At 44.2% G+C, this 24,733-nt stretch overlaps 1 protein-coding gene across 4 annotated transcripts in view; it reads right to left on the bottom strand.

The window, feature by feature from the left end:
* The window catches only part of CadN (neural cadherin), a 142,134-nt gene that overhangs the window by 113,169 nt on the left and 4,232 nt on the right, over nt 1-24,733 (bottom strand). The window contains exon 1 of one of the 4 annotated variants that reach the window (XM_086982377.1): nt 4,420-5,733. The exons of the other annotated variants lie outside the window; for them this stretch is intronic. The gene's annotated coding sequence lies outside the window, so the exon portion shown is untranslated. Of the gene's footprint in view, nt 1-4,419; nt 5,734-24,733 lie in introns of those variants that run through there. 4 annotated transcript variants of the gene reach the window in all.

Genomic DNA, 24,733 nt, shown 5'->3' with positions numbered 1-24,733 from the left:
CGCTTAATTGACTTCACTCGACGCCAGCTGCAATGAAGGTAGCGATGCTGAATGAACAAACCAGCCAGCGAACGAACTATCATCGTTCGAGCTGCCGTTTGCCTCATGCTAAGGCATCATTTAAACGCGACATCGTTATGCTAGCCGAGGTCGCTGCTTCTGCTAGTTCTGTTTGAGGTTTAGGCAGAACGCCCCGGGTGAATTTAGGACAAATAACAAAGTGATCGAAATATTTTCTTGTTCATCTTGCACAATCTACAATCTACAATATGCACATCTACAATATGTTCTTGTTGTTGATCTACCATCGAGGAGGGACTGACTGTGACGCAATAACAATGGTTCCGTTCGCTTTTTTCTCCTTGAATTTTTTGCTGAACTGCCTAAATATCTATCATAGCACTATAATATTATAGTGGATTGCTTACACTGCTTGTACAGCTGATAAGCTGGTGGCTTAAGGAAAAAGAACGATAATAACCACAGACAAAGGCCGACAAAATTTCGACAAAGCACTTTGATACAAGCACACATCTGTTCTAAAAATTGGATAGTTATACGAATAAGTTATGTAGAGCACTACTGAAAATTAGGGCTAACAATAAACCTAGTAATTTTAACAATAATTACTAATACCAATTGTGCTCTAGTAAAATGGTACAATCTTGCACCACGAATATTGCCAATTAGAATTCGTTGTCAGACAATCTTTGGCAAATTACCGCCGATGACCTATGGAGAAGAGTAAAATACAAGGTATTTACTATAGTGCCATACTGGTTTCCTTAAAAGATCATTTGTATTCTTCAACTGGCCACTTTTGAACCTAAATCATATCAGGATGATCCATCCATGGACACTGCTTCGTTGGATTGCATACCGCGTGTTCAGACAGACATCTTTTGCCAATAGAGTATGAAATCAATGTTTCCTAATAAATTTTCTCGTTCTTCTGAACTTCAGGGTGTCCAGTTTACGTAAGATTTTACCGTGCCCTAGCAAGGTGACGCTGATCGGTCAGCGCCAACTTGCTACAGAACTCATCGCCAGGTAGACGGATCAACATATGGCAAATGAACAATACGCAAAACAATAGATGCAGCCGATATCTTTTCGGCGGCAGAAAGGATTATGTGGTCGAAAGTATTTAATTTTTTTTCATGATTGTCATGATGACCACCCTGAGATTTTTGTGAATGTTCCTGCCGCTGGCTCACACCTGTATTGCGAGTCATGGTGGAACTTTCACCAGGAGCATGTCTCTTCTAGTAAATGTTCTCTGCTGTTCCGATGAGTCAATTTAGATCCAGTCAAAAGAAGTAGACGCAACAGCCACTTTATGACAATAGGCCTTTAGGGTATTGGTGTTAACTAGATCGTAATTAACGACTAAAGTCCCAATAGAATCATTAGATTAGAGCTATAACTTACTTATATGCGTATCGGCGCGCGTCCTACCTTTTTTTTCTTTTTAACTGACAACAAAGCAATTAAAATAGTCAAGTATAGACGCATCAGACAACTATGAATCCTCAAGCTGTCAGAATCTGCCTCGTCTACTTTTCAGGTGGAGGAACTCACTTAAACGAGAGGAACCGCTCTTCTACGATGTCCATAGCACAACTGAGCGCACTTTTTCTGCCGTGGCGACTCGAGTGACAAATAATAATAAGATTGTTATCTTATTTTCTACAGCAGTTTCTTACAGCATATCATTACTCTGCGGAACCACTCCAATCAACAGTAATATTTGTATTGAATAAAACGGCAAGTTTCGTATCGACAGAAGGTGACCGATATAGAAATCAGGTCTCCCGCCGTGATAGAAACTTCCCTAACAAGGGAACGTTACCGCTAACTGAAACGACTATCATTAGCAGCATCCACGATCTTCACCAGTTCGTGCACGATCTTCACCAGTTCGTGCACGATCTTCACCAGTTCGTGCATTGACTTGCGTTCATTCCACCTGTTTTAATCGATGAGGATTGTTTTGTGGAAGAAACTCAAATGCGCGACGTGTGTAAACTTTTGATACCGGAAGGAGGTAAGATTGCCATTGACAAGCAGATGAAGTAGGCCGACCAGAATTGAAAGTTCACTTGAAACAAAACAAAAAGTAGGTATCGGAACGACATGATTGAACTCACGACGATGATGATGATGATGATACCTGGCACTGGATTGCTAATCCCGTACTTGTGTTCTATAATTCATGATAGTAAAGGAAAAAGAAATATACACAATCATCTCCTATTTGTATTCAAAGTTGCCTGCCCTCGGAGCGCCTACGGATCGATGGTAGTGTGCGATGTCAGGGGCAATGCCCCTATCCGGCCCTAACCACCTGAAGTACCAAAACAGACATAACTGTTCACTATAGACGTTGTTTCAGGTTTTCAAAAATATTATAATATCATATGAGTATGATGTAAAACAGAGGGAAGCGACTTTTGTCCCACGAAACTTGTCCATCAATCGACGGCTGCGCGTGCCAACATCAAATAAATAACTCAATGCCGAGAGACTTCGAGGAAAGATCTGTAAAACACAAGACTGAGCAGTAACCTCTTAGGGTGCGAACGAATATGTGGATAGGCATGTAGGCTTCCCAGTGTAAATCCGTGAACGGAGCGTTTAGATAAAGAAAACATTATCGATGGTAAAGGTGACATTGTGGCCAAATTACTTTCGTTCTGTATGGCAGATAGAAATTGACATCGTCGATAGAATAGTGCAGCAGAGTTGATTAGCTGCGAAACTGCTGGCGAACTATTTCACAGCGAGGTAGAGCATATTCACATCCACCATCACCAACATGAGCGGCAGCTGAGAGCCAAGAACACAAAAGTGCACTGCTAATGGGTCGTACACGGCCCGGTTTCTCTGCTTTTTTTTCTGTAACTACGTCACAATGACAGTTGTTTCTCGGCCCTTTCGCTTGATCCTTTTGATAAAGATGAAGCACTGCCCCGATCGGGGCAGCACCTTTGTCTCATACAATCTGTGGGAGCGTAGTAGACGTACCCTGCTATACAACGCCTCAATTCGTCACCTTACACATTTGGCAGTTAGCTTCTTTATCTGGATTTTCACATCGCAGAACATCCCATTGCTTGAACCCCATCGTATAGCTTTAATTTCGACCTTAACACTTAAATAATACGCCTTCAAATCCCCACAAAGCCCATAGAGATGTTTGCACTCCGTGCCTAGATTTCCAAATTCTCCTTTTCTGTTCTAGAAAAAATTCACCCTCCATTGACTGTCCGACTGTGCCCCACACCATTAGAAACCCACACTCCTATAATCGTTCGGCCGGCAAACACGGTCCAACCGGCTAGTACCCGTTAGTCAAATCGGCCTTTCAATGTTCGTTTGCTCGTCCTCAGTTCTACAGGCCGCTACTGGATACCACTTCAAATGCATAGAGTCGACCCTTAAGTCGCATCCTGCACCCCCGCCTACGGCTATGCGAAAAGCAACTGAGCATTCGCCCTTGTCCTGGTTTGTCTGAAGCAGCTTTAGTACAAAAGCAATCCCGGTTGCAAATGGCCCTTATTCTGCTCGTCACCTGCATTTACCGCCACCTGCAGGTAGTGCGCCACCACCTCGCCGTCATTTACCTCTAACTAGCGTAAGAACGCGCCAGGAACAATTTAGAGATCGAGGGTTTAAAAATGGGTGGTGTTGATGGGGGAGTCTCAACCAAGCAATAGCGAAGGCACAGCGAAGGTCTGCTGGTTATAGCTGTATTTTCAAGAGCATATCCCCCGCCAGAGAATATTGTACTGAATAACAATGCCAGTCGAGTTGTGGAACGGTTGCCAACTCAACTATTGGGTCATCATCTGGCAAGGCTGGCAAGGCAATGAAAGCACGCCTACAATCGCCTTGTGTACGACGCATGCGCACAGTGGCTTTCTGGCATATATTTCGGAAAACGCATTTGGAAACAGAGCCAAAAAATATTTTTAGTCATTTCTGACTACAAATGTAACGATCCCAGATATTTATAATCGCTGACAGAATTTACAAAAGGAGCTGCCTTATAGAAGCAATTAGCCAATTTCAGTCATTTCCTTTGTGTAACATTCACTAACTACCCACCCTGTACCAAGCGTACCGTGATTATAGTTGATTTCTGTAGAGAATATATATAAAATTAATTGGAAAGATTCAAATTAGCATGCGTCTTCTTGCATTGGCAGCGGAATTCTTACGTGGAGAAATCGATACTTAAGACAAACTATACGCGGTCTATTTCAGGAGGCAAGGAGCAGTCGTGTATGACCACTTACTCATTTCAATGTACAAGAAAGCCATAAGAACTGCATTAATTGCCCCTTATTAGAATCCTAACCTAAGCCATTAATAACAACTGCTATGTTTTACCGTCATCTGCTGATATCACCTTACCGGATGCGTGGCCATTGTTTATACTTGAAAAGCGGCAAAGACGAAGCTGACGACTAGTTTCAAACACGTCACGCGTAACGACTTAATTCACGTATCGACCGACTCCTATGTTTCCACAGGGACGAGCCGCTTTTGCAGAGATATTTTAGATCATACCGTCAGATGGAGCAGTAGTAATTGTCGAAGCAGAGACAAAAAAGCTGTGAATATCTCTCACATAAATATAACAAAGTTCACACGGCACCTTTTTCAGCTACGACCGATTTTCTCGCAGATTTTGAAAAAGTCCACCAGCAGGTAACATACATTGAAACGGAATGGCGAACCGGCGAATGGACTATGAGACAGGACTATAAAAAATGAACACGATGTTAAAGTCACCGCAGAATCAGATTTATTCTCACAACGATGACGAAGATCGAAGCAAACACAGAACTGCATAGCGCCAGTTGCGGCGATGTCAATGGGGACAACTTCGACAGTCATTCGACTCTATTTGACGGAAAGAGTCACCTGCAACTTTGTGCAACCAGCTGTCCAGCGAAGACAAGCAAAAACACGCAGAGTGAAGAAGTCACAACTGGCCAGTTCATTCGTCAACGTGGACAAATACAACAGGCTCGGGCAGACATACCGCATCACATAGTCGAATATACGAAACACGCTAGGTATATTACCACATACACAAAGGCAAAACTCTACTACCGGCCCTGTGCTGTGTACACGAGATATATACAGGGCTGGGCCATCTATCGAAAACGAAGAAACAGTTGCCGTTTGTTGACTTTCGAAGACTGTACAGTAAAACGGCACACGGCAACAGATGGACGCATTTTGGATTGGTTTAAAAAACACGCAGATTAAGAGCAGACCTCAATTCACAGTCGTGCGCAGAAGGCACATGAAATACGTAGTAACGGGTATTGGCATGACGTGCTATATGAATAAGTAAAAACCTCGAAAGCTTCGGAAGTGGCTAAAATTGTGAGTACGGGCCGTAACGCTCGGTCGCGCCACCTACGTACGCGTGTCAGTATACAGTTTACAAACATCCGCGCTCTCAACTAGTTCCTGGCAGTCCTCCACACACAGAATAGAGTCTTCTAGTCTATGTTGTAACGAAATCGTATGATTATTCCTAACATCGTCGAGGCTCGTTCTTGAAATTTTGCGACGGTATATTTGCTCGAATCGGAGTTGTTTCGAACCGCCTTCGCTGTACACACTCTCGCGCAATTCCGCATTGTCTGCAACCGTTAAGTAACGAAGTGGTGATTTCGGTAGCGACTTTACCGAAATCTACCGGCTTTATAATCACTTCTGGGATCTGCTCTAAAAACAACATGATACTTGAAGTGGCATGAACAGCATTAGTAACTTTTCATTTAAGTCAACTGCATGACATCAACAATACCAACAAGGCCATCGATAACAGCAACAACGATAACGAAATAATCAGCAGAAGCAAATGTAGCTTGTTGTGCGGACAGCGGCTCACCAGGCTGACGCTCATACATGCAGCCAAACGCCAAGCGGTTAGTCCAAAACGGGAACCTGTGCGGATCTGATCTGCCTAATACGATGACGCTAGCTGTCATCGCTGCTGATATCGGCGTTATGATAAGCGGCCGTCGCATGACTCACTGGCAGAAATCAAGTAATTTGTCAAATCCAATGTTGTATATAGGAGCATAGCAAAGAATAAACGTACTTTGCTTTTGTGAAGCATACGTACCGAACCGTTAACCAGCTGAGATACCTTATATGACATCCATTGCTTCGTAACAACTTCCATTTCTGAAAATCATTTAGGTTTCCAGCGGCAGCGGCAGCTATGGCCGCGAGCAGAAGCGGTATGCTTTTCAGTATAAGTAGCACTTCAACTCGAACTTTTCAAAGTTACGCAGTCGGTCGCAATCTATTCACTTCGTAACTTCTCGGCCCCTAACAGGCCGTCACCGGCTCAACTGAGCTTTTCTTTTAAATTGATTATAGTAACAGTAGTAGGGATCGTGATGCTGGCCGATGTCGATGTGGTGCGGGCGTCCTGAGCATATGGTAAAGGACTTACAAGGGGGCTCGATGGGACGGGCAGGGGAATCATTTCTCTCCGAAGTGCTTCTTCCCACAACCAGCGCCAACGTTGCCGCCGTGACCGCAGCTCTCCTGAGCTGCGCTTCAGCGTTTCACCAACATTATCGTACCTCCCATCGTTCCACCGTTCACCCGATGCCTATCGACACTTAGGCTTTTTTGTCGCCACCACCACCATCACCACCATCGTTATTGCCATCATCAAGGTTTTCCTTCCCTTCTTTCAATTCACCGTCTTCTTACTCGTTCCCTTCATTAGACAACCCTTTCGTCGTCGATCGAGGGAGACGGAAGATGGCTCGAAAAATGGCTCCCCACGTGTGACGTGCTCACGGGGCGAACACCCGTCGAAGGCATCAGGAGTATGTCGTGCAGAAATTTGCCAGAAAAAAAGACAGTTCTCTTTTTTTGCTCGCTAACGCGCTTTCTTGACGGAAGGTGGGCGACCGCAACGATTGACACCAGTTCTTCCCGCCGTAGGTAGGAAAAGCGGGGTCGGTTTAATGAAAGCTTGCAGCCAGTACAACCGCTTGTAAACGGAAGCAAACATGCATGCTAAATACATTGCGCTGATGGTTTGTCAAGTGTGGATTCTAATGTATGTGGCGATATTTAGCACCCTACAGCCTTTGCAAATGCTGCTTGATTAAGTAAATTAAAATTTCGGGGTCTACTTGGGTAGCTGCGTGGAAAGTTTCCCTCGGTCTTCTTACTGGACTCTTTCGATTAGGTTCTTCTCATATTTTGTTAGCCCTTACCGCTAAAAGAAGAATGTTTTACCGAGAAATCAATCAATGCCCCTAGGTCTAGAATACTAACAGCTTAGAAATTAAACGCAATAGACACAATTACTCTCCTCGGCGAGTATTTGAGGCGAAGCTCAAATACTCCAAAGTGTCATATGTTTATCATACAGTTATTGATTTTGTTGTTGTTGCGGCTGTAATTAATGTACATTGGTACACTGAAATACACAAGCCATGTTTCAGTGAATAAAGTCATTGTGCCTTGTTCCAGCCGTTCTGTTAATGGCACCATTATCTTACGATGGTCATAGCACCATTAGAATACACATCCTGCATTATCCTTACAGAAATACCACGAATTGTACCAATGCTTATTCGAAGTATTTACAATCAACGTTGTTGTTAAGAAGTAATCGACAACGCTATCTCGAGAGTGTCTTTTCCATATTCGTATAATCGTATTATCAACGTTCATGCCCGAGTGATATAGTAGTCGGGAAAGCCAGACAGGCTCTGTATACTCCAGTGTACGACCCAGTAGCCCACTAGAGTAACAAAGCTTCCTGGGGATCTTGCAGCTGCTGCCTTGCCAGTGATTCAGCGCATAGCGAAGGAAGCAATGGGAAGGAAGAACTGAGAAAGTTCAACTCTCCCCACTCCTAATACTTCCAAATGTGTGCGTCACTTCTACGATTATTCCTATAACAACTAGCTCACTATCTTTATTGCGCGAGTTTTGTCGCCCCCCTTCAAAGAGTCAGCAACCTCCATCCCAAATCCTTTCCATGAAGAGGTCGGGGTGTCGTGGCTTGGCCCGGTGCCGCCGGGCTTAGAGCCGTGAAGGATAGACGGAAAAGCGAGCTGGGGTAACGCCAACGGCGAAACTGCCGCGTCATGGGCGAGTGACAAGGAAATGAAGTCGGACGAGCGCGAGCGGGTGAGAGCACCACCATAACGACGACTACGCCGTAACGACGAGCAGCACAAATGTTCTTCTACCCTTTCCTGGCTCTGCCGCTTGTGTTGCTGCTGCTCCCACCAGCTGCACCCTGCTTCGTTTTCGGCGCTCCTCGGTGGGTCTACATTAGCGAATAGCACGTAGCAACGAGAAGGATTGGAGAGTAGGCATACAAAGACGAAAATCAAAAGAAAGAAGAATTGCTTGTACTAATAAATACCGACACTGTGCCCGCCGGGTAAGCAATGGGAAAGACGGGCAAACGAAGCGAACGGCCGTTGAAGAAGCGGGGAAAAGGACTAGGCAAGGCGAGATTAGAAGCTAGCCCTAGCCATTGCTACAGCTCAGTTAGGGGTAGCCGAGCTAGCTAGAGAGTACAATGAGGCTTTTAGTATTCTATGTAGTAAGATACTAGCAGTTGTTGTAGTATCTTTCCCGTGGAAACGCTAAGGAGTAGCTACACTGTCGAGTGGGTTTTTCAATTGGATAAATTGGGCGCGTTGGACGGGTGGTTGGGTCTGGTGCTACAACAGATACTAGCAGCAACTAGTGGCATAGCAGAACTTCAAGCCAGTGGAAGGACAAGCCACATCATTCCTGCTGCTTTCGCGCAGCCTGGAATTTGCACGCTACCTGCAGTAACAAGATCCAGGCTGGTTACCTAGAAGAATCTTCCTTCTGTAGCGCATTCACTCGCTAACTCTTTCATATTCGATTTGTTCTCTACCCTGGACGATACACGAGGCCAAAAGGAACGCAAAAGGCAAATGCCGTAATGGGACCCAGATACGATGGATAACTCGGCAGGCCAGAAAAAACAACACTGAGAATCAAGTCGCCGCTGCGACAACGAAAGCTCCTCCGAACACAGCTCTGGCTTCAACTAGCTTCCAGCAGCTATATCACCAGAAAACAATCAAGAACCATTTATGTCATAAAAGAAAAATACAAAGAAAATGCAAACGCTATTCTCCTTCCAAGCTACGTAAACGAGGTGTCAGAAAGGGTGCGAAAATGATTGAACGTCATTGAATAGGCAGTTGCGCTCGTTCTCTGGCTGACTACTGATAATTAGAGTTGAAGTTCCTTCTGGCAGAAGGCCCTACTGGATGGAGAAGGAAAAAACGTCATTAGTTTCAGTGAGAGAGACAGGGGAGAAGCCGTGGAGGAACTCCATTGCATTGTGCAGAGTGAAGTAGTCGCGTACGCATGAGGCATCGGTCAAAAAGCCACACTACTCGCATCGGGTACTACGGTAGCTACCGCCATCACTGAATCTTCCATAGGGAACCGTGGTGTAGCATTAAATCGGCGCAGGCAAATAGACAGCGAGACATTCTTCGAAAAAACGGAGAAACAGCAACTAAGCAAGCGATCTTCCAGAACAGGCATCGCACATTAGGGTTGAGCAAAGTGTACCGTTGGCAATGCGGCGTCGGCGGAAATGGCTGCACCGGCCCGGGTCTTCGGGAGGTTCAAGGGGGGGTTAGGGGACTAATAAAAGGAAGAAGTAGCGGTGATTATAGTGGTCGCTGTCACGACTTGATGCTTCCTTATAGACTGCTGTAACTGCTACTGCTACTGCTGTTTCTCCTGTGAGAAAAAACAACACAGCCTGCCTTTCCTGCGCCATTCTTTTAGCGACTCATGGCGCTGATGTTGTTGTTGGCACTGGACCGTTAGTCTTTACTTAGACCTAAATCGTCCAGTTATGATAGAAGTGCTATAGTACAATACGGCTAGTGTAATTACTAGCAACTATGCGACAATGGGTCCATCATTTTATCTAATGGTAGAGAACTGAGAACACAACGTCAGTCAATGCATTTCTCTTAGCCAACTAAAAAAAAGCCAACTACGATCATTTTAAATTACATTGTTATCATACTCTATGCATTCGTACCTCTCTTCGAGGAGCGATCTTATAGCTTCCCCAGAGTTGGTTTTAACAGTAGCAGAACTCGTTTTTGATCTAAAAAATACTACAATACGTAGTGCCGCACGCGTAAGCACCACACAGCATACAAATCAGGATAATATGAAAAAAAAAACAGGAAAAGCAGTTTACTATGGATATAGTTATGGATTATGGATGTAGTTGTACGGTAAGGCCACAGTACGTGCACATCGTCCATATTAATCTCGCTCTAAGCAGCCGTCACCTTATGCCGACGTCTGCACTGCCCAGGCATCAGCACTGCCTACTCGTTTATGGGTCCCAGTGCTAACAACCAGACTAGTCTGCCGACGAAGCCGTCCCCTAAATGCGTGATGTGGCCCGTCCCTAGAAGCCCTTCGCTTAGAGTCCACACCCCCGAAGGCCTGCAGTCAGACTTTAGAACGCAAGTCAGATTACGGTCAGTCTGCCAATCATCGCCCGAGTTAATTATGTTGATCTCGAGCGTAATGAGTCGGCTGTGGTTACAAATTAAACAACACAAATCTTTGTCACTCCTTTGTGTTCAGCAGTATATGACACTAATGTGATGACTCTATGTGGAAGCTAAGATTGTGCCGAGCACCACAGAGCGTAATAAATCGGGCAGGGCTACCACATACGTTATTCGCAGACTTCTTTAAATATATTCCCGACCTTGTCCATATTATCTGCTCTAGTATTCATGGAAATGAAAGTATCATAACACTGCCGTAGCACTTTCGCAGCGCCATCAGTTGTTATTACTCTTATTGTTGTTACGGTTGTGGTGGTTGTTGTTACTGCTGCTACAGCTACGGTTGCTATAAGTATGTAGTTATTTATAAGATCATTTTTTTACAGACTACTATGTTTTTCATTATGCACAAACTTATGTGCTGGCACCACATTACCCATGTGTAAGGTCGACGCACTCTAAATAGAACAAGTTTATTTCGGCATTGGTTCCGTTGCAAATCTAAATATATAACGTTCATTTGCCCGAATTAGATCACCAGACCTACTCGAGGTTGTTCAGGCAGCAAAATAATTATCCAGGTACGTGTTGACTAAGAATCTATTTCAGCACCTGAATCACCTTAATGAAGTGGTACGACGCAGTCGATACGTCGACCCCCAACATCTTTCGACGGTCGATCTCTCATCAACAGCTACAAAAATGGCTGTGATCGATGCTTCAGTCGGGGCAGTGTGATTGGCAATAAGTACAGCACTGCCAATGAAAAATAGATAGTTCGGACTTTTTGGAAAGACAACGTGCAAGTCAATGTTCCAGCGAGACCTGTTCCTTCTCACACGTTGACTTATGAAGCTTAGTTAGCCGTTGCTGGTTCTTCCACACAAAACGCAGTTCTAGGTCTTGAGCCAGCTAGTGTAGGCCTGCTTCTTTCCCGTTCTTTTTTCCACGCGCCTTTTCTATTATTCACGTGCTCAAGCGCTCAGCTACCCTATCAGGCCACTTGCCATTATCAAGTGTCGCTGGTTGTCCTTTTCCAGATGACCGGATGGACTCACAGGCGACGCTTCCGCCAGTACCTTTAGGTATCGCGGTAGTAAAACAACTAGAGACAAGGTGATGGCAGAGGGTAGATGGACGCGCGATGGACACGTTGGGGGGATGCAGCACGGGGTCTCATCGACTGTGTATTCGTAGCACAGTACTACTAGCATAGGAATAGAGGCGGCAACCCATACAAGCTATGTAGCTGTACGAAAAAGCCTAATTTGATTAGGACGGAACCAGTTCTTTTCGCACCTAGGTAGCGAAACAGGACCGACCAGAAAACTAGGCAAATCACATTGAGTCGACTCGCCAATATTGCCCCTGCCTTATCTCACCGATGAAACCTCCTCTGTCTGCCCAACCTACTTACTCCAAGACGTCGGCGTTGAGTATTGGTAGCAATGGCACGCAAGAAGGCTACCAGCGTTGCTACTTCGGTGGCAAACTAGTCGCGGGCCCCAGAGGAGAAGAGCCTAAGTGCTGACCAAAACAGAAATGTGTAGCATGATGGGCTCACGGACGAATGGGCCAATGAGAATCGCAAGGGGAACGATGAACGAGAATCGTGGTAGCGTACGGGGCCAGACAAGCCCAAGTGCAGGAGACGGTGTAGGCTGCGATGACGCTGTTACAGTGCTGGGATAATGTTACGAGTGACAAACGGCGAACAATGCGGCGCACAGCAACGGCGAAAGCAGTGGCACAGCAACGAGGGATGGAGTCAGGAAAGAAGCGAACGAGTGGACGAGTGAGCACATCGACCGATGAGTATGAGCATCAAACGAGAGGGTGGAGGAAGTAACAGGAAAGGGGAACCTGCAGAAGGGGCTTCAAAGACTCAAGCAGAGAAATAGCGTGAAGTAGCATATTTTCTTGTCGGTGGCCATTGCCGTACGTCCCGGGCAAGTAGATGCGGTCGAGCGTCAGCTGTTGCGAGCGCAATAAGCGATTACACTGTAGTGAGCAGCCAAAACGAAAGACTAGTTGACTAAGTGACTACTAAATAGGGGCGCAACAGACAGGAAGATGGGATTCTTTGCGCCGGTCTGGTCACCGTCGCGGTCGTTGTCATCGTGAAAGCTGTTGCACCGCTTAAGCTTTGGAATGGCGTAACTCGGCCGAATCCCACCCACTTTCATTGTTCCACTAGAGCCACTTGGTAAGACCTGGTTGCCTATTCCAGGCAGCAAGAACCGCCTTATGCGTAGCCCCACGCGACGCATGCAGTCGACTTTACGTCCAATTTGTTGTACTAATAAGTAAGCAACGTGTTATACATTTATATTAATTTGGCTTTTAATAACAATGCATGTATGTCTACTACCTCTCGGCAAAAGGGAACGCGAACAAAAAAACTTAGTCTAGCTAGTGTTATACACAAGATTAATGTAGTTGCTTTGTCGTCTACCGCGTACTGACGCACCGTTTATCGTCTCTTTTTATTATTTAGCAACTGCTCGTGACGGTCTCGTTCTTCCTCTGCGCCTCCACGCTCTCTTAGCGCGGCCAAATTAGTTTTGCTTTAGATATCGGTGATTTATCTCGTCCACTCGCATCGTTGTCGCTATATGGACGAATATTAGCCGTACAACCAAAGGGCGACGGAACCATAGGAACTTCCTCGCTGCTGCTCGTAGCTTTTATTTCTTTTCAGACATATGCAGCGTGCTGGCATTGCATTTTAGTGCTCGATTACGAAGACAAACGTCAAATGGATAATACCTATTGGATGGTAAATCTTTTGATCTATCGGCGTTGGTAGTAGATGGCAGGGTAGTTGCTTCGTATTCATACGAATGTTGGCTGCGAACTACTCTAAATCTGTCTCCGCAAAAACGGCCATCCGTCGAAAGACGGTATCCGCGAAAGCAGCTAGCACTCAGACGCATCAACGTACGCGAAAAAAATGTATGCATATCTAAAGACGAACCTTAGCTCTAGCGTATTTTTCTATGTAGTTCTACGCACATCTCTCGGCTTCGCTAAGCCTCGCTGGCCCGAGGAGGGTCTACTGCGACAGACAACGTCGTCGTTCACTTCGAAAGACTGTTCTAGTGGCTATGACCTATGAATAGTCCGGTATATGGTGAATGATGTAGTGCATAGGAACGTTTATATTACTAAAAGCACCCAAGATCATTTTTTTGGCACTGTAGATGAAGCGACACACACACATGCATGACACAACTTATTGTAATACCTCTATATGTTTAGGAAGGCGCCGTCAGATGCACTAAACCCGCTCAGTTAAAGCAGCAGTCAACGTCGGCCTCCAGATCTGTCAAGAGGCTCCTTTATACTTCACCGCTATTTCTCCTGTTAGTTTCTGCGGGGAACTCCAATACTGAAGACAGCGCAAAATGCGATCCATCGCACGAATGCAGTGTACAATAGACATCACTATTGGGACCACGTAGAACTAGAGCTAATAAAAACCAACGCACACCCCGAAAGCGATGTTATCAAAGGCTTTTGGTACCGTTCTTTAAGCTGTTATTACGCTACTAAGGGATATGAACGGCAAAAAGCAGATTTCTAATGACTACCACTCTTACTACTACGTAAGGTTCGTATTCACGCAATGCGACATGCTCTCCGAATTTAGGCTAGTTCGATAGGAAATCAGCAGTCTCTGACACCAGCAATTCTGTAGAACTTGAAATACTACTAGCGAACTTTTGGAAAAGATTCGGAAATCTCTGGATAGCCCGCGATCTATTTAGGATTTCTTGGATTCTGCCAATGCTTTCATTTTTTTCTTCTTCGTTTTTCCTTGCCCAGCTTTAAGCGCTTGTAGGATCCGATTTTCCAATAAGAGGGGAACAAACGAAGAATCATCTCGGTCGAACCGCAGCACAACTGCGCTTTGATGTATCTTAAAGCATGGTCGAATTTCAGTAGAGTTTTTCCTGACTAGACCACCGAAAGGAACCGAAGCCATTTAGAATCCAACTAGAATAACTCCTATTGTTGATGCGCTGTGAGTGACCACGACCATTAGAGTCCCGTGTTCTATAATATATAGATGGATATATAAACAAAATATAACCTATGCAATAGAGAAAACGGTGATTATAGCGGCTTCTGTTATTATTATCCGCTCATTCTAGTTATATTCAGCCGTCCTCCTGATAGACCTTTAAACAACGGGAGCAAAGACAGTCATTAAAGGAAAGCTGAAAGTCATCCTGTTAACTCGATAGTACGCTAAAAACCATATTTTCAATGGCAACGAGGACTGTAATCTCACGATGTTACAATGCGCATGATCCTATACCATTTTTTATTAAGAGCTATCTGTTAACGGAAATATATGCCGTTGGCACAGTGATAGCGTCGGCAGAAGTCAAATTTGCCATTGTAATGTTTTTACCTATGACGATGTCGGTGAATATGGATACGGCGTGCGTGTGGATGTGGCCGTATATCCTACGATACATTCTCTTTTTTGATCAGTTTGTACTTATATGAAGACCTGCGCACAGGTATTATACGCAAGTAGATTTGTAGAGGAGAAACGACTTCGCTCGATCCTATTCGCCAGCCGGTAGAGCTTACCGGGTTAAATACCCTTCGGGTAGTTAACTTCATTTCCACTCGTTCCATTGCTATCCAGCTGCAATGGCTGTGTGTTGTCCTGCTTTTGAGTTCGAGACACAGAGAATATGCACAGCAATCAAATAATGATGATATTTAAAGCCCATGTTATAACGCACAAGAGGAAGCGTAAGGTTAGCACTGGTCGGGCGCAACTAGTACGAACATGGATTGCCAGTCCAGGCGCAGCAGTAACATACATGCGTACGCTCTCTTTGTTTGCCTATCGATCTGTCACTTTCTGCCTACCTATAAATGTCGATGTTCATTACCGGAAAAATAGAAGACTTAGCAGTTATGGAAAGCGTAAAGTCAGCTGAATATACTGGCAACAGGAGCAACGAGGTAAACGGAATAGTCACGGCACAAATGGCAGTATTAGTCACGGCCACTCTATCGGTGATTACTACGATTGTCTTCACAGTATAATCAGAAAGAAGATGGAAGAATAAAATGAAGAAAGAGCAGGCCAAATGCAAACAGCCAACTTAGCAGTTCTATAACTGGCAATCAAATGCTGCTGCTGCTGCTTCGTATGGCTCGTCTTGAGGACTGTTGGTCTGGGCACTTCACCGTTGGTACTGCTGTTGCACCCGTGCTATTGTAATGTGCCAGATGAACAGCGCGCCTGTTTGACTGGTGGGTTTAAAAAAACGAAGCTTTTACTCGTTATCACCAGCAGCCGCTAACGTCTTCAGCTGGCGCCTTCGTCCCAACCTCAGCCTTTTTTGGCAGCTGGTGCTGCTGTAATGGCGTCGCTAACAGCCGTTTAGTTTGTGGCAAATGGTACGACCACCAAAAATCCGCCGCCAGTAAAAGAAACGCGACGTTAGTGAACGGGGATGCCTGTAGGTTGTGACAATTTAAGGACCTCAGCAGGATCAGCATCGCCGCTCACGGCAGCCGTCTGTTTTTTCGTCTACATTTACCACCGTATCATGTATGTGTGTATTCAGACGTCCAGATCGGATCAGTGAAGAAAGCAATCAAATGGAGTTGTCAGATGCCGTGTCGTAGCCAGACAGAGTTGGATGAGACAATAAAGCATGTCAATGAAAGTCACTGCACTATGGTAGACGGTATCGATGATGAGGGAATATTGCTTCCGGTCACCTGTTACTGCGCTAAGTCAGCAGCTGCTGGCGCTGGTGATGTTGATGCTGCTGATGCTGGCAACGTAGCCGATCTAGCCATTGGCAACCGTCTGCCTGAAGTATTATAAAAAAAAAAAAAAAAAAAAAAGAAGACGAGGAAAATTCTATTTGCATTCTTCAAACTTTTGTCATGACTGCAGACTGCTTCCCATGACAAAGGATATGGCAAGATGGAGAAAAACGACTCCATCTTAGATACGATCAAAGTGGTAAGGTAATGAGCAAGCGAAAAGACGTAGTATCTTATACATCCGAACCAGTGCCTGCGTGTACTACTGGTGCTAAACAGGTATACAGAAACTGAATTAATACAGACTTTGTTCCCGAAAGACCGGCGACGAATATCTCATGAACTTTTACTTTTAGAAGCGTATCGAAAATAGAATCATAAATTCAAGCGGGTTACGACTACAGGGAGCCAAATGCACGGTTTAGCTATTTCTCTTCAGCCATGGCTAATAAGCAATCAAAAAGCGAAAGACCGACCGTCCTCGTTACGAACGGGCGATATGCCAGTTGCTCAACGAAAAGCCAGGAAGAGGTGTCTGGTCTTTGACTGTACAAATATAATGTATTTTTTACGTCCCGTAGATCATCTTTATCAAATGAAGTTAGCGTTAATCTTCATGACACATTTATGCCGATGTTTCCAATATAGCTGTCCAACCGTCAGCGTTGTAATGATACTGTTTCAAACTGCAACGTTTAGCAACTATATTTGTTCAGATGCTCAGCTATCATGACCAATATCAACCTCCAACACATGCCCTTTTACGAGATGTGTTCCTAACCTTTAGCGTCCCTCGGTGGCGTTCGTTTTCTCGTCGACAATAACTCAAATAGCCTTAAACCGAGTTCTACAGGAGTTCTGTCGCTCTACACTGTTCCATCCTCACTACTCCATTCTTGAAAACAGTGGTTGTCGCTGCTACCGCCAGAGTCACTAACTTTTTCGTTACATTCGTCGACGGCCGTGTTCCTGTATCTTTCTCTCTCAATAGAGCCGAACAACTGAAAACTGGCTCGTAAGCTGGCTCAGCCGGTGAGTTCTTGCTGCAATTTGCATAGCTCAGCAGTGTGAACAGAGTGGGATTGAGTCAAACTCAGGATGCTGTCGCCCGGGCTTTTCATAACAGACCCAGCGGAGTAGCCGACGGTGGGGGTGGCACTCCTAGGTCGATTAATTGTTACTGCCACAATCGTTCCTTTGAATATCGCTGTTAGATTCTAGCAGCTAGCCAAAACCCAACGCCGAAGCGCCGCGATGGTACAGCCAAGCGTTATTGAATATTATTGTTTATGGAAGACGAGGGGAAAGTACTAACACACAAATACAGCCTAGCAGCCGACCGAGCAACAGCTCCAGCCGTAGAGTCACGGAAACGGAGATAGTGGAACAACAACGGTGACGATCGGCGATTGAGAAAAGCAGAGAAATACGTATTTCTTTGTTTCCTTTTTTTCAAAATTTTGCTTAGTCGAAGCATAGTTTAAACTACAAATAAAGTCTCTACTCTAAAGAAAGATCGACAATAAGCGGCATCGTCTAAATACTGACATGTACAAACTAGCTAACGGAGAAGCATGAGCGCCCATTCAGTGAACAAGGAACGCTCAAAGGCATCCGAGGATAACGCTCCTTCGAGCGTCTCAGTGGTCATTTCTTAGAATGCTGTACTTAAATTCACTATGCAGTTGTTTTCAGGGTTCAGGACTGCACTGTATGTATATGTAGTATGAGAAAGGGGTTTCATTACAAGACGGTCCGGGAATCCTGGAGAGAATTCTTTTCGATCGGACATGCTTAGTTAGTTGCACTGACGATGATTACCTGTGTTGAATAGACTCTAACGGGTTTAGCTAGACAAATCTTGGCATTTTTATCGAACCACAAATTATGTCAGGTCCATAAATGAGTTAATGCGTTTCTGGAATCTACCTACCGTCGGTTTAGGCTCTATACGCATGGTATATACGCAGCCTTGACGTAAAATACCAAGCCATCAAAATACTTGTTGGTAATTAAGCCATCGCTATAGACCCTGTTTTTCAATTCTTATATTATATATAGCCGACACCAAGATCTATTAATGTTTAATTAATTATTAGAGAATGTGCGAGTTAAATCTCAAGCAAGAAATCAGCGGGGTAAAAAGCGTTCGATATATTTCCTCTGGCTGCATCACGCCCTAGTCTACCTCGACAAAGGCTTTAATGGAGCCCGTATTCCTCCATTACTCGCTAGTTCGATATAGTTGTAGATACTGAAGCGACAAACATCGTTCATTATTGTTTCCAGTTGGAGCTACCATTGAGCCATACTGAGTTAGTTGGCGGGCTTGGTTGGCCTCGGAAAGGTATGTACGTTGTGGTGGTTGAAAAAATAGATCATTGACTTTAATATTTGTCGTCTTTTCGAAGCCTAGTATGTCAGTAAACGTTCTTACGAACTTGGTAAGTAAGTTGGCAGTCTTCAATCAATAGCGTTCCATATCCACCTTTTAGTCTATAGTTTGCTTTATATCATAACATTTGCATACGTATTATATAAAGGTGGAAATGGAAGACTACCGATGCAAGAACACCAACTTACATATATATATATATATACACGTTATGCATAGTTAAAACTGCTTTTCATTCGACCAATTTGAAACACGTAGGAAGGAGATCGTGGCACAGAGCAAGTAAATAGGGTGACAGTTAATAATTTCGTGTGCGGCTCTTGCTGCCAGCTGTCAAGGGTCCAAACAATCGTATGAGAGGTATGGCTCCTTCTTCCTTTGATAGATTTTCTTCAAACGAACACAGTAGAATCTTACCCATTATATGTGTGCTCGTTGAATATGCTAATCGACTGGTTTCATTTGGTTAATACAAAGGAGAGAAATCGAAGACAGAATCGTTGTGTATAGTCACCTCTGATTAGTAATCATGACATTTAAAATATCGCAGGAGTGGCCAAGGTCTTAGCCAGGAGGTCTTAGCCACATGACGATAACCTCCTGCATTCTGCGTTTCGACGAAAATTCTACCTCTTAACATGCGACCTGCCGTTGTGTTGTTTGGTACCGTTAGTTTTCTGACAATATATATTAGTGTATCAATTTTTGCAGTTTCTTAAACCCGTGCCAGGGGATGGGTTACCTTGAGATGTGTGGTTAGCTTTGGAGCCAAAGATCTAGTTCAATTATATTGGCCCGAGCCAGGCGGCGGCAGCAGCAGCAGCAGCAACAGTAGCAGAGGATACATGGAAGAATGTCTTTTCAGCGCGCATTTCACTTCACCTTTTTGGTTTTGTCTTGTCGTTTCTCGAATTCCTTTTCTTCTTCTGTATTGTTGTTGTCATTTACTTCTGCCATACTCTCATGCTTCGGCATTCACGATTTTCTGGAACCCCAGCAGCATACGTTAGCGGGTCAATGATTGTGACGTGGCTACGACGACAACGACGGAAAATGCATGAAAAAGGGTTGCCTTTGTTATTTGGCTTAAGCCATAAAACTGAAACGTTACAACAAACATTACACGACTGCTGTCGACTATACTTTCCGAAAACGGCGATCTGACGACAATAGATATTGGTCTGAGTTGAGTTCCTCCAATGAACCACATGATTGCGTCGCGGTTAGGAGTAGCGGGAAGGATGACGAAATCAGCACTCTGGGAAAACTGCAATAATCCACAGAGGTAACGACTGGCGGAACCCATGACGTTATACTAAGAATTTTCAGATCTGCGCCCATTTAGCGCAAGTATCATACGATACCATAGCGTGTTCATTTGGATAACTATCTGGATAAATGTCACATACACCTACCGCCTGGTGACTTCTAGCATGATCAGTTGAAGCGGTGTTCGACTTGTCCTGCTGTGGCTCTCTGGAACTGTGCGTTACAATTTGCCCTGTCATTTAAGTTGCTTGTTGGGGTAATGGACAGCAGTTTGAATTATGAATACGACCAACATAGCTGTCGCCCGTACGATGCCCGTGCTAACAGCCAACAATTCGTTTAGTGATTTCCTGTTGACTACGTCTGGAACTTACCGCGACATTCGATTTGAGTATTCCATTTCCATGATGATTCAAAGAACGCCTGATTAAAACATGAGACTTCATTAGTACATCTAATATAAGCTGGCGACACTAGTAGACGTAGCGTTGATGGAGGCAGTGTTATTACCTCTAGCTATCGTTGTTGCCATCGTTCCAATGAAACTGTTGTACAAAGCCGCCCGACAGCGACGTTTCTCGTTGGTACATACAGCGGGAATGACGTCAGCGTCAAAAACAGCAGACATCTAGTACGACGCATTATCGTGCAGAAATGCCGGAGGCTGTGGAGGTGGCAGCAGCAGCAGCAGCAACTCTGTGAATGTGACCCCAAAATGGGCCGTCGGCCGCTGGGACTGGAGATTCAACTGGTGGTTCGGCTTATGGATTAGCCAAATCTAGTTTAAACCGCAAAACAAATTTTTCGATTGCCCACTTCACTCATTTTATACGTTATGCGCTTTTCCTCTGGCTGTCATATAACAGAACAACGAGGGCAACATAACGGACGAAGTGGTGACAATCATTATTCATCAACGTCGTCTGGCACAGCAGCGGGATGCAGCAGCCGAATGGTTTGATAAAATTAAATAGAAAAAACTATGATGCAAAGGTTCGGCCGGACCGGAGCATTAACTTTAAAGACCTCTTAGTAATCGCACTGACCGTATCGTTTGCGTCACTTTTATCTTGGTCTACTTAAACTACTCACATGGAAATTTTTTAGGTCGAAGTTGTTCAAAGATTGTCGTGACATTGCTTAGAATTATGGGATTATATACATGCTATTAGAAGCGCTTATGTTTTGGTATCTGGCTTTAACATCTGATCGAACACTGCAGGCGGGCGTTAGTTATTGTTATAAGTTGTTTCACTGAAGCTGGCTAGTTTCTCAGAAGTCAAGGCTCCTAGGGAGAGAAATCAGGTAAGCAAAGATATTACTAGCAACAAGATTACCTGCAATTACTAGTAATGAACTTGACATTTTTACTAAATTCTGGATAATGTACTAGAGTTATATAACTAACGTACAACGGTAGAGAATGGTGTAATGTGTACAATTAGGTGAAGAGGCTGTGACGATGCAGTGGCCAGTATGGGACCTAGACGCCGCGAATCCCCACGTTGCCATAAAGCAGAAATGGGAAATCGCCTGCTACGAATGCACTTCTATTTGTAAAACAATAAATATTCTTATAGTTCAGTTTGTAGGGTTACAGTTCGCGGACAAGGCTCAAACGATGATTGCTTTATACGATTTTCTGGAAATTTTTCTTACGCCAATGATCCTGTAGCGTTTTAGATGGCACCTGTGATGCTCATCAGATTTAAAAGTATAACAAATATCTATGGAATTATAAGTCATTCAACCATATTATATGAGTGGTCATATTTTTACTCCTAGAGAAAAACAACTCGACATCTATAATGCATACCTGAGTGTGCGGGTAGATAACAACGTTCAACGTTCATTATATTATGTTGCATCAACGAAAGTTTCCATACTCCTGAAACACTAAAAATGTGCCTCCTCTAAATAAACAGAACACTATATTGACCTAATAGTTTCAAAAGATCGCTCGATAGCTTCAATTTCGTTCATGAACTCGAAAATTGCAACTGTAATTCTATAGCCACCAGCTACAGATAACTACGCATGTCTCAATAATATTCACTTAACTAGTCCTTCAACTACTCTGTTTCGAAACGGGCATTCTCCACGTTACTGTGATTGGTTCTGGGTCAGAACAGGGTCAAACCAAACGTACTGCTTGCTTATTCACGCGCCTTCTGTCTTAACAGAGTGCCAGCCTAAGATGGATTTCATTTCAGCGTATAATTTTTCATATCATTTCCCGTCGAACTCAACGCAGTTGATAGGAGGCAGGCTGGCCGCTGCTGCGATGTAAAAAAATTCGCGCCTACTTTCAATTTTCCCATTGAGACATTTTGGTTGTTCCACCTCCTTCCGCTTGCCAAAAATTAAACGCGCTCCTTTCGCGTTCGAATTCCCTTTCTTCATTTCAATGAATTGCCTGCAACCGGAGATCTACATTGAATCGACGCGGAGGTTTCTTGCAACCGTGTACATACGAGCCTTCAGCCAACCATATGTGTCTAACACCTCATTTGCACGTACTGTCAGTTTATAGCTGTTCGTTGAGATGGACATGCTTTTTACACCGATACAAACTCGCATGTTAGTCTACCCTCATACAAGAGCGAGGGATGAAGTGACTCCGCATTGGACGACCCATTGCTCGGCCCAAAACAGTTCCCATCTTAATATTAGAGAAGTCTTGGATGGGTACCTATGTGGGATATAGAGTTACCGGCAGTAGATTCATATCTACACTCAGATAAAAATTCTGACTGAACTAATCCGCTTAATAACTATACAACCAAGTATTAACATCTGCCACAAACGCAGTAACAGGTGTTCGATCTTACACACACCTGGGTCCTTGGCCCGCTATTTCTTGAAGCGCGCCCTCATTCTCCGTATGTGTCAATGGCAACTTTGTAACTAAAGAGCTCCCTTTTCACTGTCGTCTACTCACCCTTATTCTGGACAACTTCAAACACCGCCTGTCTGAGAGTAGGGTGTAGCTGAGCGATTCCGGCTACTGCGGAATTGAGGATTGTTTTTTGACTTTTGCTCGCTTATCCTCAGCCGGCCGCCACAAAGAGCTCAATGACTTTACTGCATTGAACAAAGCGACGCAGAGCGAGAGGTACATATAGAGAAGATCTAGGGCGAGAAAACTGGAAATCTAATTAATTTCACGACAGGTGCTCGCAGCTATCGTTGTTGAACAGGTGGAGTGCTCGAGGTTCAAAGGAATTTCACTACGACTTCGTATTTTCTAAAGAGTTCGACCAGCAGCTACCTGTAACTATTTCAATTATTCAAGATAGCACATTTTCGGGATCGGCTGTTTTAGTCCACAACTCGTTGCATTGGAGTCAAGTCCACTCTGTCGATTCTAAATGTCCAATGGTGCACTAAAAGTATTACAGAATATTATTCTGACGGGAGCGACCACGCATCGCACTTGGATTTGCCTCACCGTTATATTTATGTAAAGTATATTGTATATTTCATTACATAAAGGATACATAAGTCATTTATTTCAAATGATCTTGCCCCCGCCCACAGCTATATATTTAATACGCATTCGATACATAGTTGTTTGGAAGCAAACATTCGTTTGTTCAGCATTACCGGCCGCTGTCGGAGGTTACTCACCGTTCGGCTATTTTAACCCCCTAAGAGGGATATCTATGCACAAGCGTCCACTCGAGCCTGATCGCTACACATTTCAACGTGAAACTTCTTTACGGTTTTCTAAGTCACTATCATTCAGGATAAGTCTCGGCCCTATTAAAAGGAAACCCTTAACCTACGAGTTTCCTGTCTCTAAAAGTATAAGATGTCCATAAGCTCGCAAAAATATTGTTAGGAGCGGAGCGGGTCATTCAGTCGTACCGAAGACAGGACACACGCATTGCTATCAATGTCGCGATCTTCATAACATGTCTACAGGGCGCTGTACTTAGAACAGATATCAGCTTTACCCGACTATAAGGTTTTAACTCAGGACAATCATTTACTATTCTTACACTCGTCCTGGAATCATTATTATTACGGAAAAAAATATCAAATAGAGAAGAGGATGAGGGTATAATTTACGTTAAGGTCTGTCTACAACTAATTATTAGATTAGGACGTCCCTAACAATTATTGTCACTCCTGATTATTATAATTACATGACATTGCTCAATATCCCCTTACAGTATATACTGCACTGCTTGCGTAAAGAACTAATCCATCCAGGTTACCTTGATCGAACAGCACAGATGTTTTTCTGTTTGTTTGTCGTACTAAAATGTGGATATTGCTTAGCCTGTCATGTATTACGGCATATTTAAATCCACGAAGTCCAATCAGCCCGACTGTTCGCCAAACGATGCGAATCGACCGTCTGACCAGCCGACCAACAGGCCACGCCTATGTCGTGGTATGACGACCGTTTCTTGTCGGTCTGCGTAACATAACGCTAGTATAATTCGCGCGGCCGTCACCGGTGCAGTGATCACCGGTGGTTGTTCTGTTGTTATAGCATGAGAAACTGCGGACATTCTCACAGACGTCTTTCTTTTTTAACGCGTCCTTTGAGATGCTGTGGCGTACCATGTAGCAGAATCTACGCTATATTGCAACGACGGATCTGTCCGTCTGTTTTGTTGGCGAGTCGCCTGTTTCTATA

The sequence above is a fragment of the Varroa destructor genome, unplaced genomic scaffold (genome assembly GCF_002443255.2).
Source record: "Varroa destructor unplaced genomic scaffold, Vdes_3.0 BEIS01000001.1, whole genome shotgun sequence".
NCBI classification, from domain to species: domain Eukaryota; kingdom Metazoa; phylum Arthropoda; class Arachnida; order Mesostigmata; family Varroidae; genus Varroa; species Varroa destructor.
The sequence above is the reverse complement of the archived record's forward strand: the minus strand, read 5'-3'. Positions and strand labels throughout refer to the sequence as shown.